Below are 15,574 nucleotides of genomic sequence, written 5' to 3'. Positions count from 1 at the left end.
GAATGGACTTAAATAATAACATCTAGAAACGAATTTTGGTCCCTAAGAGACCTCATGATGCATATGATATGAATGTTAAAATAATCTTTGTGGGGAATATACTGCCACAAAGGAAAAGAATCCGGAAGAGACTGAAAGTCCACAGGAGCATAATGCATTCCATAAGGAAGACTCATTGGGGAGGCAGACACTCTGAGGGGATAAAAGGCTATGCGTAGGCCAGGCTAAGACTTAAAACTACTGGAGAAACGAGGGGAAATTCCAAGAAAATAAATCAATGGAAGGACTCGGTCTGGGGATAAGCGAAATCTACAAGGGATAGGAATGGATCAGAAAAAAAACTGAAATATTCAAACCAAACAGAGGGTTGGCAATTTCACTAAAGAAATACGCACTTAAACTCAATTGGGGAAGAATGAACTTCGACACAGGAGTACCAGAGGTATATTATCTACTAACGGTTACTTGGTAGGAAGATAATACACTCTTACAAAGGGACATCCGTTACCGGTTAGGGTAAACATATAAAGAATGACTCATTGAGGAAAAGGAGGTGTATCCATTATTGGTTACTGGGTAAGAATAACCTACTGGGGATAGAACTCAAATAGGATTTACAACTACAGGTTACTGGGCAGAAGACCAAAGAAAATGTATTTGTCACCTATCAAAGTGAACATATCAAGGATAAACTCAAAAGAAGAATATCCGTCATCAGTTAGGATGAACATATCAAGGATAAACTGTCGGGGTGAGATAGGAATTATATCTAGCAGTTACTGGATAGAATAACAAAAAGAGAATATCTGTCACCGAATAGGATGAACATATCAAGGATAGACTCAGAAGGAAAAGTAGGATTTACATCTATCGGTTACTGGGAAGAAGACCACAAAGAGGAGAAATCCGTCATCAGTTAACATAAACATATCAAGGATTAACTCTCTAGGGAATAAAAGTAGGGATTACAAATACGTTTTTACTGGGTAGAAAACCACAAAGGAAGAATATCTGTCATCGGTTAGGATGAACACATCAAGGACAGACTGCCTGGCGGAAACGTGAAAACGAATCCGCTGGGGAAAACAAAGGAAGTAAATTACATTTACCGGGTATTGGGAAAAAGTAAAGTAATAAAAACTTTGACAAGAATATTACCAGTTACTAGGTAATAGACTCTCAAGGGACCAAAATATCTATCTAGGTAATAGCTAGAAAGAAACAGTAAAACAAAGACTCAACCCAATAAGGATATAACTCAAGGGGAGTGGCTTCATCAAGATAATTAGTTAGGGAGGAAACTGAAACAATAATCGTCCACGAGGAAATAACTCAGTGGGGAATGAGAAAGGTTAAACTCTCTATGCTTAAGGGGATGACCCTCTACAATTGAAGGAGGACAGGCGCATGAATCTGCATAGGTAAATGATATATCCAAATAGGAGATTAGAATAAAGAAACCAAATGAAATAAAAAATGCATAATGAAATATATGATGCTGAGTTTTATGCATGAATATGCATGTATATGATGATAATTATGTTGATGAAACAACACAAAGGATACAAATAGAAAAGATTTGAATCACTGCTGCAACACTCGACTAATCTTGGGAGTTCCACCACAAACTGGAGGATATCGATATGAGCACCACATTTGGGGATATGGATTTGCTAAAGGAATCAATTATCAGCTTGACTCCACTGGGGACGTGACCCACCAACTCAGCTTGGGATAACTGACGAACTGTTGAGGAAAATAGTTACCAAACTGACTGCATGGGGAAGACCAATAAGGCTCCATACTTCAAGACTTACCTGTTCTCAGATTGATGTTGATATTCCTTGCAGAAATCGATTATTCTTAAAGTGATTTTTTTATTATTATTTTAAGAAGAATAATATTTATTCATTAATTTATTTCAAAATTATCATAATAAAAATTCAATTTTATTTGGTAGAAGTAAATAAGAATAGAAACAGTTGGGTAAAAGCTCAACTTTATATAATAGAATGGTATTCTGTAAGTAACACGACTCCATAGATATTTACAAAGTTGAAAATGGTAATTTACATGGAAAAGGGATACATTGAATACAATCAACACTACTCTCCCTACAAGTTTCAATATCCATCGTGCTCTTTGCTCTGGTTGAGAATAACGAATCAGAATCAAACGACCTGCTCAGAACTGCCTCTATGATTAGGACCAACTAAATCCAGTTACTTGCCATAATCCCTAATTTTTTCCTAGTTTGCCCCAAGGTGGGGTACTCAATCTACCAGGATAAATTTTATGTTTTATGTCTCTAATTTTTGCCTGGATCGCCCTTTCGGGTCTTCAATCCACCGAGATGCTATTTTTTGCCTAAGCCGCCCTTTTAGGTTTTCAACATAGCGAGCTGTTATTTCTTTCTTTTTAGGTGAAGTATTTCTTGACTGCATCCGCGTTCATAAGACGCGTGAACTCCTCACGATCCATAGTTGTAAGAATCAAAGCACCGCCTAAGAAGGCTCCCTTAACAACATACATGCCTTTGTAATTAGGAGTCTATTTTCCCCTAGCATCATGTTGGAAAGATAAAATCTTCTTGAGCACGAGGTCACCTTCTCTAAACACACGAGGCTTGACCTTCTTATCAACAACTTTCATCATTCTCAGCTGATACAACTGACCATAAAATATGGCAGTCAAACTCTTTTCTTAAATTAAATTTAGCTGGTCATATCTGGTCTGACACCATTCAGCTTCTGTCAACTTGGCTTCCATTATCACACACAGTGATGGGATCTCAACCTCTACTGGGAGCACAACTTCCATGCCATAAATAAGAGTGAAAGGGGTTGCCCTTGTTGAAGTGCGGATGGATGTACGATACCCATGCAAAGCAAATGGGAGCATTTGATGCCAATCTTTATATGTCACAACCATCTTCTGAATGATCTTCTAGATGTTCTTATTTGCAGCTTCAACAACCCCATTCATCTTAGGTCTGTAGGGAGAAGAATCATGATGCTCAATATTGAAATCTTTGCAAAGAGCTTCCACCATATTATTGTTCAAGTTTTATCCATTATCAGTAATGATCTTACTTGGCACACCATACCGGTATAAAATATGATTCTTGATAAACTTTACAATAACTTGCTTGGTTACATTTGCATATGATGCAGCTTCAACCCAATTCGTGAAGTAATCAATAGCCACCATAATGAAACGATGTCCGTTCTAAGCTTTGGGCTCAATCATACCAACCATATCAATTCCCCATATGGAGAAGGGCCATGGAGAGCAAATGACATTCAACAGTGTCAGAGGAATATAAATCTTATCTACATAGATTTGACACTTGTGGCATTTATTCACAAACTTGCAAAAATCAAATTCCATTTCCAGCCAATAATAACTTGTTCTCAACATCTTCTTTGCCATATCATGTCCATTGGAATGAGTACCAAAGGAACCTTCATGGACTTCAGTCGTCAATAGGTTTGCTTCTTGTCTATCCACACATCTAAGCAAAACCATATCGAAGTTTCTTTTGTAAAGCACATCACCATTCAAGTAGAAATTCCCAACTAATATTCTCAAAGTCTTCTTATCTTTCAAAGATGCCCCAGGCAGGTAAATCTGACTTTAGAGAAAACACTTAATATCAAAATACCATGGCTTTTCATCTTTGACTTCTTCAACAACAAACACATGAGTTGGCCTATCAAGACGCATCACATTCATGTTGGTACCTTTATTCCAAAATTTCAAACACAATCATTGAAGCTAACATTGCAAGAGCATATGCCATCTGGTTTTCATCTCGAGGGATATGATGAAACTCAACATTTGTAAAGAAAGTTGAAATCCTCCTCGCATAGTATCTATATGGTATTAAACCGAGTTAATTCGTCTCCCATTCACCTTTGATATGATTCACAACCAAAGCTGAATCTCCATAGACTTCAAGATATTTTATTCTGAGATCAATGGCCTCTTCAAGCCCCATAATAAAAGCTTCATATTCAGCCATATTGTTTGTACATTTTAAAGGCAATCTAGCTGTAAACGAAAAATGAGTGCCTTGAGGAGTAATGATCATTGCCCCAATTCTATTACCATATGAATTAATAGCTCCATCAAATACCATGCCCCAACAAGAACCAGGTTCTGGCCCTTCTTCAAGCACTGGTTCATCATAATCTTTCATCTTCAAGTACAAGATCTTTCATTAGGAATATCATACTGCACTTATTGATAATCTTCAATCAGTTGGTGAGCCAAATGGTCAGCCAAGACACTACCTTTAATAGCTCTCTAAGATCGGTATTCAATATCATACTCTGACCACAACATCTTCCAACGGGCAATCCTCCTAGTTAAGGCAGGCTTCTAAAAAATGTACTTGATTGGATCCATTTTGGATATCAACCAAGTGGTATCATTAAACATATACTAACGCAGATGCTTAGTCGCCCAAGCCAATGTGCAACATGTCTTCTCAAGCATGGATTACCTAGTCTCACAGTCGGTGAACTTCTTACTGAGGTAGTACATTGCATACTCTTTCTTTCCAGATTCATTTGTTGACCAAGAACACAAATGATACTCTCATCAAGCACAGTGTCGCAACCTAAAAAATGCGAAAAAAAACAACCGGCGAAAAAAGAAAGACAAAAGATTCGCCACCGTTCGTTATTTATCCCAAAGGAGGGAAAGGAAACGATCAAAGAAAACCTGAAGAGAAAGGAAAAGACAAGGTCTCGCAACCAAATCTTGGGTTCGGGAGTCGGTTATGCGAAGGGAAGGTATTAGCACCCCTACGCATCCGTAGTACTCTACGAGATCCACTCTTGTTGTTCTAGTCTAAAGGGTGTAGGTATATCTAATGTACTATCTGCTAAAAGAATGTCAAAAGAAAATGACTCGCACGGATGTCACATCCACTGCATACGTGTCTCATCTGAACATGAGAATCATAGTCTCCGTAGCTCGGCTACCTATGGGTTAAAGAGAAGTGTGCTCGGTAAGACATCGCGTCTTATGCCTACGTATCTCATCTGGAATGAGAATCAAAGCAAAACGTAGTTCAACTAACTACGGGAACAAACAGTCTCGATTGTAACTAGGGCAAGAGAAAGGGAAAGTCTCAATCGCAACGAGGGCGAGAGAAAAGAATCGCAACAGGGGCGAAAGCAAACAAGGATTAGTTGTTAGTTGTTAGTCAAACTCGGCAAGACATCGCATCTCGTGCCTACGTATCTCATCTGAACATGAGAATCAGAGTTGTGGTAGTTCGCATAACTAGGGGTTAAGGAGAAATGTGCTCGGTAAGACATCGCATCTTATGCCTACGTATCTCATCTGGAATGAGAATCAGAGCAAAACGTAGTTCGGCTAACTACGGGAACAAAGATATCAATTGCAACTAGGGCAAGAGAAAGGGAAGGTCTCGATCGCAACGAGGGCGAGAGAAAAGAATCCCAACAAGGGCGAAAGCAAACAAGGATTAGTTGTTAGTTGTTAGTCAAAAACTCGGCAAGACATCGCTGAAGGAGAAGGGCGATCCAAAACGCAGCGGAATTTAAAATTTCTCCTTTAATGATCCTTACGAATGGGCATGATCATTGATAGAATCGTTACCTCTTGTGGCGATCACGAACGTTGAACGATGACAACGCCTCTATTTAGTCCACACGAACGGATTCCTTCAATCTCAGTGCTAGCTGCTACGAATGAAGGCTTTGAGTGAGAGAGATAGAGAAAGGAAATTGCAAGTGTGACAATGCTTCTACACAAGGGTTCTATTTATAGGACCACTTGTGTGGGCTGCAAGCTAAAAGGCCCACTCAAGTGTATATGGCCCATATCTTATAATATGCCAAAATCACTTAAGCGCGTGGTACCTTACCATATTTCGTATTCTACTTAAGTACACCGTACCTTACGATGTTCTATAATTCACTTAAGGGCACCGTACATTACGATATTCCTTAATTACTATATCTCTCATCAATCCGTTCATTGTGTGTGACCCTATAGGTTTCCGTGGTATTGGCAATTATATTAAATCACGTATTTAACATAATAAACAGTGAGCGGTATCTAGCAACACATCACTGCTATCCAAGACACGAAAATGTCATGTGATCTGACAAATCCTTTTGTGATAATAATTATGTGTATAATTACCCTTTTGCCCTTATGTCTATATTGAACACAAAGCATAGACTGTGTCATCCTTGTCTAGTTCAATATTGGGCCCATAGACATTTATCCTGTTACGCAGGATTGGCAAATTCCATCTAGGTCACCCATGTCCCTTAGCATGCTTCGTGGAGTACCCATCAACTGTCTTTATTGTCATCCAATTACGGATAACGTTTGATCAGCAATAAGGCACTCGACTCTACATCTAGGGTCCATAGTGGTTTCAGGTCGAAGGGTGGTATACACCATTATCACCATGAGAATAACTTATGAAACTTTGCATAACATTCTATATAGTATTCTCATAGCGGGTAAATCCAGTATAAATATTACTCTTAATATTCATACCTATGTTTCAGACTTGATAACTCTTTATCCATGACCCATGAGATGTGATCATCATTCTATAAACATAATAGTCTTCATGCTTTAATGTTATCCTACTTCACAATAAAGCTTGACTACGGATACTTTAAGAATAGTGTCCTTCTGTTTAATGTGATCTCATGATTAAGTCATACTTGATACATTAAATGGACTAGCTATTCTAGGGACTTTATTAAACAAACATAATAAAGAAAAAGCCTTTTATTATTAATAAATAATTCGATACAAGTACCAAAAGTATTGGCCTCTAGGGCTTACACCAACAATCTCCCACTAGCACTAGAGCCAATCAGGCATACGCCTAATGCCCATAGTTCTACTATGGCCATCATGCTTCTGCTGCGCAAGAGGCTTTGTCAGTGGGTCAGCAGTATTGTCAAGTGTAGGTACTCTGCATATTTTCATATCTCCTCTATCTATTATCTCTCAAATGAGGTGATAACTCCTAAGTATGTGTTTGGATAGTTGGTGAGATCTAGGCTCCTTAACTTGTGCGATAGCACCATTGTTATCACAATAGAGACCAATGGGATCCACATTGCTAGGAACTATGTCAAGTTCACTAATGAACTTTTTGATCCAAACAGCTTCCTTTACTGCACTTGAGACAGCAATATACTCGACCTCGATTGTAGAATCAACAACTGTATCTTGCTTTGAACTTTTCCAGCTCACAGCGCCACCATTTAAGCAAAACACATAACCAGATTGCGATCTGAAGTCATCCTTATCTGTCTGGAAGCTAGCATCGGTGTATCCAACTACATCCAACTCTTCCTGACCTCCATATATCAAGAATGAGTCCTTAGTCCTTCTCAAATACTTAAGGATATTCTTGACAGCTACCCAATGGGCATCACCAGGATCAGATTGGTACCTACTCGTTGCACTTAAAGCATACTAGACATCCGGTCGAGTACATAACTTGGCATACATGATAGATCCTATTGCAGATGCATATGGAATCTTATTCATGCGATCCCTTTCTTCCTTAGTTGAAGGGGATTGTGATTTTGATAGACACAGGCCATGTTGCATAGGTATGAATCCTTTCTTGGAATCATGCATATTAAAGCGTCTCAGCACTTTGTCTATGTACGTACTCTGACTTAGGCCAAGCAGTTTTTGTGATCTATCTTTATAGATTCTGATTCCTAATATATAGGCTGCTTCACCTAAGTCCTTCATAGAAAAACATTTCCCCAACCAAGACTTTACTTGTTGCAGGGTAGGGACATCGTTTCCAATGAGTAATATGTCATCTACATATAATACCAGGAAAACGATCATGCTCCCACTAACCTTCTTGTAGACACAAGGCTCATCTTCGTTCTTGATGAATCAATATTGTGTTAGCGTTTCATCAAAACGAAGATTCCAGCTTCCGGAAGCTTGCTTCAATCCGTAGATTGATCTTTGTAACTTACATATCTTTTGGGCTTCTTCTGGTATGTCAAATCCTTCAGGCTGTGTCATGTAGACATCCTCAAGAAGATTCCCATTAAGGAAAGCAGTTTTGACATCCATCTGCCATATTTCATAATCATGATATGCAGCGATAGCATGTAAAATCCGAACAAATTTAAGCATTGCAATTGGTGAAAAGGTTTCATCATAGTCAACCCCATGAATTTGTTTATATCCTTTTGCAACCAATCTTGCCTTATAGGTATGTACCTTACCATCCATGTCAGTCTTCTTTTTAAAGACCCACTTGCATCCTATAGGGTTAACTCCTACAGGAGGCTCTACCAAGGTCCAAACTTGGTTTGTGTACATGGAATCCATTTCAGATTTCATGGCTTCTAGCCACTTCTCAGACTCGGGACCAGTTATGGCCTCTTGGTAGGTCACAGGCTCATCTTGATCCATGAGTAATACATCACCTTGATCAGTTATGAGATATCCATATCTCTCAGGTATGTGACGTATCCTGCTTGACCTACGCTGGTCTTATTCTACTTGAGCAGGTTGCTCTTCCACAACTACTTGTGTTTCCTACTCTAATTCCTCCATAGGTGTATCGATGCTTTGTGATTCTTGAATTTCTTCAAGCTCTACTTTCCTCCCACTAATTCCTTTGGAAATAAAATCCTTTTCTAGGAACACTCCAGTTCGAGCGACAAACACTTTTCCCTCAGAAGGATTGTAGAAGTAATACCCTCTTGTTTCTTTAGGATACCCCACAAATAAGCATTTGTCAGATTTGGGCTCAAGCTTAGTTGAAATTTTTCGTTTCACATAAACTTCGCAACCCCAAATCTTCATGTAAGACATATGTGGTTTCTTACCACTCCATATCTCATATGGTGTCTTCTCAACCTTTTTGGATGGAACACGGTTAAGTGTGTAAGCTGCTGTCAATAATGCATGTCCCCAAAAGGAGTTTGGAAGATTGGCGTGACTCATCATGGATCAGACCATGTCTAACAGGGTTCGATTTCTTCTCTCAGATACACCATTCCATTGGGGTGTTCCAGGAGGAGTAAGTTGGGATAGGATCCCACACTCTTTCAGATGGTCATCAAACTCTAGGCTTAAATACTCACCACCTCGATCTGATCGAAGAGTTTTAATATTCTTACCTAGTTGGTTTTGTACTTCATTTTTGAATTCCTTGAACTTTTCAAAGGACTCTGATTTGCGTTTCATTAAATACACATAACCATATCTACTGAAATCATCAGTAAATGTGATGAAGTACTGAAAACCTCCTCTGGCTGGTATGTTCAGTGGTCCACATACATCAGTATGTATGAGGGCCAAAAGATCATTAGCTCTTTCACCTGTTCTTGTGAATGGAGACTTTGTCATCTTTCCAATTAAACAAGATCTGCATGTCTCATATGATTCATAATCAAAAGAGTCCAACAGTCCATCTTTATGGAGTTTGGAAATGTGTTTCTCATTTTATGAGGCCTAATCGACAATGCCAAAGGTAAGTTGGATTTAACTCATTAGGTTTCATCCTTTTAGTATTAATGTTATAAATAGGCATTTCAAGATCAAGGACATATAGTCCATTGTTCATTTGTGCAGTAGCATAGAATATATCATTCAAATAAATTGAGCAACAATTGTTCTTTATTATAAATGAAAAACCAAACTTGTCCAAATAAGAAACAGAAATAATATTCCTGCTAATTGCAGGTACATAATAACAAATCTTTAACTGAATTATTAAACCACTAAGTAAAGTCAATACATAAGTTCCTACGGCTAAAGCAGCAACCTTTGCTCTGTTGCCAACTCGTAGGTCGACTTCACCTTTTGCCAAATCTCTACTCCTTTTTAGTCCCTGCACATTGGTACAAATGTGAGAACCGTATCCAATATCTAATACCCATGATGCAGAAGTAGATAAATTAATTTCAATAACAAAAATACCTGAAGTTGAAGTCTCTACTCCATTCTTCTTACCTTCCAGGTACTTTGGGCAGTTTCTCATCCAGTGTTCGGTCTTACCGCAATGGAAGCAGGTGCCTTCTTTTGTTATGCCTCCACTAGGCTTCAAAGCAGTAACAATTGGTTAGGGTTTGGCAACTTCCTTGCCTTTCCCATTATCACCCTGCTTGGTGGGCCTTTTGTTCTGTCTCTTTCCATTTCCGATCATCATAATGGACTTCCCTTTTAACTTCAGATTCTGATAAGCAGTTCTTAACATGGCTAGCAATTCAGGAAGAGATTTGTCCATATCATTCATATTGAAATTTAGGACAAATTGACTGAATCTATCTGGAAACGATTGCAAGATCAAATCAGTCGCAAGTTCCTTTCCGAGGGGAAAACCCAACCTCTCAAGGTTTTCCACATACCCAATCATCTTGAGCACATGGGGACCTACAGGGGCTCCCTCAGCTAACTTGCCTTGAAAAAGGGCTTTTGAAACTTCAAACCTTTCATGCCTTGCTTTCTCTTGATAGAGCATCTTCAGGTGTTGGATCATATCGAACGCTGCCATGTTCTCATGTTGCTTTTGCAACTCTGAGTTCATGGTAGCTAGCATGAGACAAGCAGTTTCAATGGCATCATCGACATACTTCTTATAAGCATCTCTTTCTGCCTTAGGTGCAGAACTAGGAGGTTCCTCTTCAGGTACAGGTTTCTCCAAGACATACAGCTTTTTATCATGTTTGAGGACAATCCTCAGATTTCGGTGCCAATCCAGAAAATTTGTCCCAGACAATTTTTCCTTGTCAAGGATTGATCGCAAAAAGTTGTTAGAGGTGTTTGTTGTCATGGTAATCTACATGAAAATAATGAAAATATAAGTATCAATAACATATTTAATTAGGCCTTTAATTAAATATGCTCCCACTATTTTACTCAAAACAAATGACCCTCACCATTTGATTCGGAAAATCCCGTTGGAAGATTTTCTAGTGGGTCGAGATCCATATTTCACTTTGTTTTAAGTCCGCGTAGGCGGATTACACAAAACTAGGTTATTTAGGTAGGAACTCCTTCCAATTGTATCTAATATAACTCTCGAATATTTTAGTTGGGTGATTAACTCCTTATTCCAATCCATCACATGGATCATTTCCGACTCTTGCTTCTAAACATATATAATCTTATTATAATTTGTTTAGTTAAGTTTGACCCATTGTTTTAACAATTGGATATTACAATTATCCCATCGCACCTTACTAATATAGAACATGCACCTCGCGTAGGCGAAACCTACATTATCCGATACTAGTCTTGATGAGTGCTAAAACTTGGAAAGCATAAACTTAATATTTAATTTGAGGGAATTTGCAATTATTCTGATCTCACCGGCATATTTATCATATAAATCGTCTCTCACATGCATCAACATACATTCACATGCATCAACATACATACATAATGAAACAGTTATGGCCCTTAGCGCTATTGTTCTCCCAAGCCAATGAGAGAACCTAAGCTAATTTAATAATGATCTAAGCTTCTCCAAGCAAGATCTTCAAGGTTGTCCTCCTTTGATATTGAGTTCTTCTCTTTCTTCATAACATTACATTACATAAAAGAAACTCGTTTTACATACGAGGGAGTGAGATGAGAAAAGAAGTTACATTATGAGATTAAAAGAGAGGCACGACACGCAGGTCGTATTTTAAAAACCCAAAACAAAATAAAGGAAAACTAAGGTCATAACTGATCACCACAAGACAATAATAACAAAAACATTATTATTTATTTTAATTCTTTTAATTAATTAAAACCAAATTAAATTTCGGTGACCGATCACACTACGCAGAGTTAGCCGGTGCCAAAAACTTTAATGAACAATTCATTTAAAATTGACGTCGTTTTTCGCATCAACACTTGATACTTTAAAGCACAACTCTTGTGCTGTCATTAACTCTAATCGCATAACTTTTTGACAACACAACCCTTGTGTCGTCATTAACCCTAATGCATAACACAACCCTTATGCCGTCATTATTCCTAATGCATAACTCTTTGACAACACAACCCTGGTGCCGTCATTAACCCTAATGCATAACTCTTTGACAACACAACCCTTGTGCCGTCATTAACCCTAATGCACCAATTTCAGACCATCAAATACATCTCGATTGTTGATTCATTATGATTGATCAACACGTCATTGCTTCACCATACTAATGTCGGATCAAGAAGCAAACGACCATTGATCGCTCAAAGGAAAATAACCATTAAGTGTTTGAATGAATAAAACAGAAACAATATGTCATATATACCGTATTTTGCATCAGGATTACTTATGTCATATATATAACTTGATCGATCTCAATTTAATTACTCGTTTATTCTTTGATTCATTCTTTCTTTAAATCGTATTAATACAGAAAATAAACAGCTATCAGATGCATGGTTTCGTAAGTGGCTTTAATACCACTGAAGGAGAAGGGTAATCCAAAATGCAGCGGAATTTAAATTTTCTCCTTTAATGATCCTTACGAATGGGCATGATCAGTGATAGAATCGTTACCTCTTGTGGTGATCACGAACGTTGAACGATGACAACGCCTCTACTTAGTCCACACGAACGGATTCCTTCAATCTCAGTGCTAGCTACTACGAATGAAGGCTTTGAGTGAGAGAGAGAGAGAGAGAGAGAGAGAGAGAGAGAGAGAGAGAGAGAGAGAGAGAGAGAGAGAGAAACGAAATTGCAAGTGTGACAATGCTTCTACACAAGGGTTCTATTTATAGAACCACTTGTGTGGGCTGCAAGCTAAAAGGCCCACTCAAGTGTATATGGCTCATATCTTATAATATGCCAAAATCACTTAAGCGCGTGGTACCTTACCATATTTCGTATTCTACTTAAGTACACCGTACCTTACGATGTTCTATAATTCACTTAAGGGCACCGTACATTACGGTATTCCTTAATTACTCTATCTCTCATCAATCCGTTCTTTGTGTGTGACCCTATAGGTTTTCGCGGCATTGGCAATTATATTAAATCACGTATTTAACATGATAAACAGTGAGAGGTATCTAGCAACACATCACTGCTACCCAAGAGACGAAAATGTCATGTGATCTGACAAATCCTTCTGCGATAATAATTATGTGTATAATTACCCTTTTGCCCTTATGTCTATATTGAACACAAGGCATAGACTGTGTCATCCTTGTCCAGTTCAATATTGGGCCCATAGACATTTATCCTATTATGCAGGATGGGAAAATTCCATCTAGGTCACTCATGTCCCTTAGCATGCTTCGTGGAGTACCCATCAACTGTCTTTATGGTCATCCAATTACGGACAACGTTTGATCAGCAATAAGGCACTCGACTCTACATCTAGGGTCCATAGTGGTTTCAGGTCGAAGGTTGGTATACACCATTATCACCATGAGAATAACTTATGACACTTTGCATAACATTCTATATAGTATTCTCATAGCGGGTCAATCTAGTATAAATATTACTCTTAATATTCATACCTATGCTTAAGACTTGATAACTCTTTATCCATGATCCATGAGATGTGATCATCAGTCTATAAACATAATAGTCTTCATGCTTTAATGTTATCCCACTTCACAATAAAGCTTGACTACGGATACTTTAAGAATAGTGTCCTTATGTTTAATGTGATCTCATGATTAAGTCATACTTGATACATTAAACGGACTAGCTATTCTAGGGACTTTATTAAACAAACATAATAAAGAAAAAGCCTTTTATTATTAATGAATAATTCGATACAAGTACCAAAAGTATTGGCCTCTAGGGCTTACACCAACAATCGCGTCTCGTGCCTACGTATCTCATCTGAACATGAGAATCAGAGTTGTCGTAGTTCGGCTAACTAGGGGTTAAGGATTTCCATCTGAACATGGACTTACAAAAGAGGACGAATTGAGTCTTAAGGAGTTCAACGTCCTAGCAGTAGGTGTCGCAGCTCGCTGAATCGAGTCTTAGGCTGTTACCTCTTTGCAATAGAACGAATTGACATGCCACAAGATCGGAGACGCACGGAAGGTCAAAAAGTGGGGAAGCTCTGCCCTAGAGTTGTCATGCAATGTGGGCCTATGTGTTAGGATTTACAAATGGGAACATCTACCTAATGTTAGCATGCAAAGAATGAGGGAATTCTACCTATGTTATCATACAAAGAATAAGGGAATCCTACCTATGTTATCATACAAAGAATAAGGGAATTCTACCTATGTTATCATACAAAGGGTTCTACTTAATTGGTGCTACCTAAATGGAACAAGAGTTGACGGATGGAGCAAAGAGAGGAGCCACGGATAAGGGTAGATGGCGATGCATGAAGCAATCGACTTACAGGTAGATGGCGATGCCTGAAGCAATAGACTTATAAGAGAAATGGCGATGCATGAAGCAATCGAGTTACAAAAGGATGGGTGAATACGTGCCTGTACTGTTAAGTTTTGAAAATGATTACTCGACATTTGATCGAGCTTTTGATCTTGTTTTGAAATGGTTATCGGATGTTCATTTTAATTCTTCTATTAACAGATGAATAAAGAATGAAAGAATAAATATTATACATTTCATGGGAGAGGGGTACATTTGTTATGAATGGGGATTGTTCATGGCAATCAAACAATAAGAATATATATGCCTCATACACCATACAAGTAGGCAACAGTTAATCAATCAGATCAGATGAATAAACAAGTATATAATCAAATCAAATAATCAAAGAATGAAATGAAGGAGCATTAGACAATGCGTGAGAAGTATAAACATATTAAGCAATCAAACAATATTAAGCATGGATGAAAGGAACATGTATAACAAATGACAGATGAATCAGACAAATGAAACTATGCACACAAAGGATCACTGAATGATTTAATCAGGAAATGAAACAAGGATCAAATAAAACTAAGATAAAAGGCCTCTAATACATGGCATATGAGATGAACAAGGGAGGATCAAAAGATCTCTTCAATTTCCATAAGCAATCATTATGTCAAACATCAACTATAGAAAAGTCAACCGACAAGTCAAGTCAACTTAATATGGAATAAATAGGAAATTAATCAAGAAAATTATAAAAAATTAAACTAACTAAGGTGGGGTCAGGACATCATCATCCCCCAAAAAGATTTTAAAAATAATAAAATTTGGCATATAAATTAATTGAAATGAAACAGAAGTCAAATGAAAAGTCAACCAAACAAACTAGGTCAAAAATAAATCCAAAATAAATTGAAAATGGGAAATAAAATTCCAAGAAAAGGTCAGGTTGACCATGAGACATTGGTCAACCCTCATCCAAAAAATCAGACACTAAAAATAATTTTAAGTCATGAAAATAAAATTAAGAAAAAAAGTGTGTTAAAATGGACCATTTGAAATAAATAATTAAAATAAAATACTAATATTAAATAAATATGAAAATAAAACATTAAGAAATATGGAAAATATTTTTTGGTATTTTTATGAATAAATAAAATATTTTTAAGAATTAAAAAACAAAACAACAAAATAAAATAAGAATAAAAAATGAAAATGAAAATGTGAATG

This window comes from Lathyrus oleraceus, chromosome 1 (assembly GCF_024323335.1).
Source record: "Lathyrus oleraceus cultivar Zhongwan6 chromosome 1, CAAS_Psat_ZW6_1.0, whole genome shotgun sequence".
In the NCBI taxonomy this organism is placed as follows: domain Eukaryota; kingdom Viridiplantae; phylum Streptophyta; class Magnoliopsida; order Fabales; family Fabaceae; genus Lathyrus; species Lathyrus oleraceus.
This window is presented reverse-complemented; position numbering follows the sequence as displayed.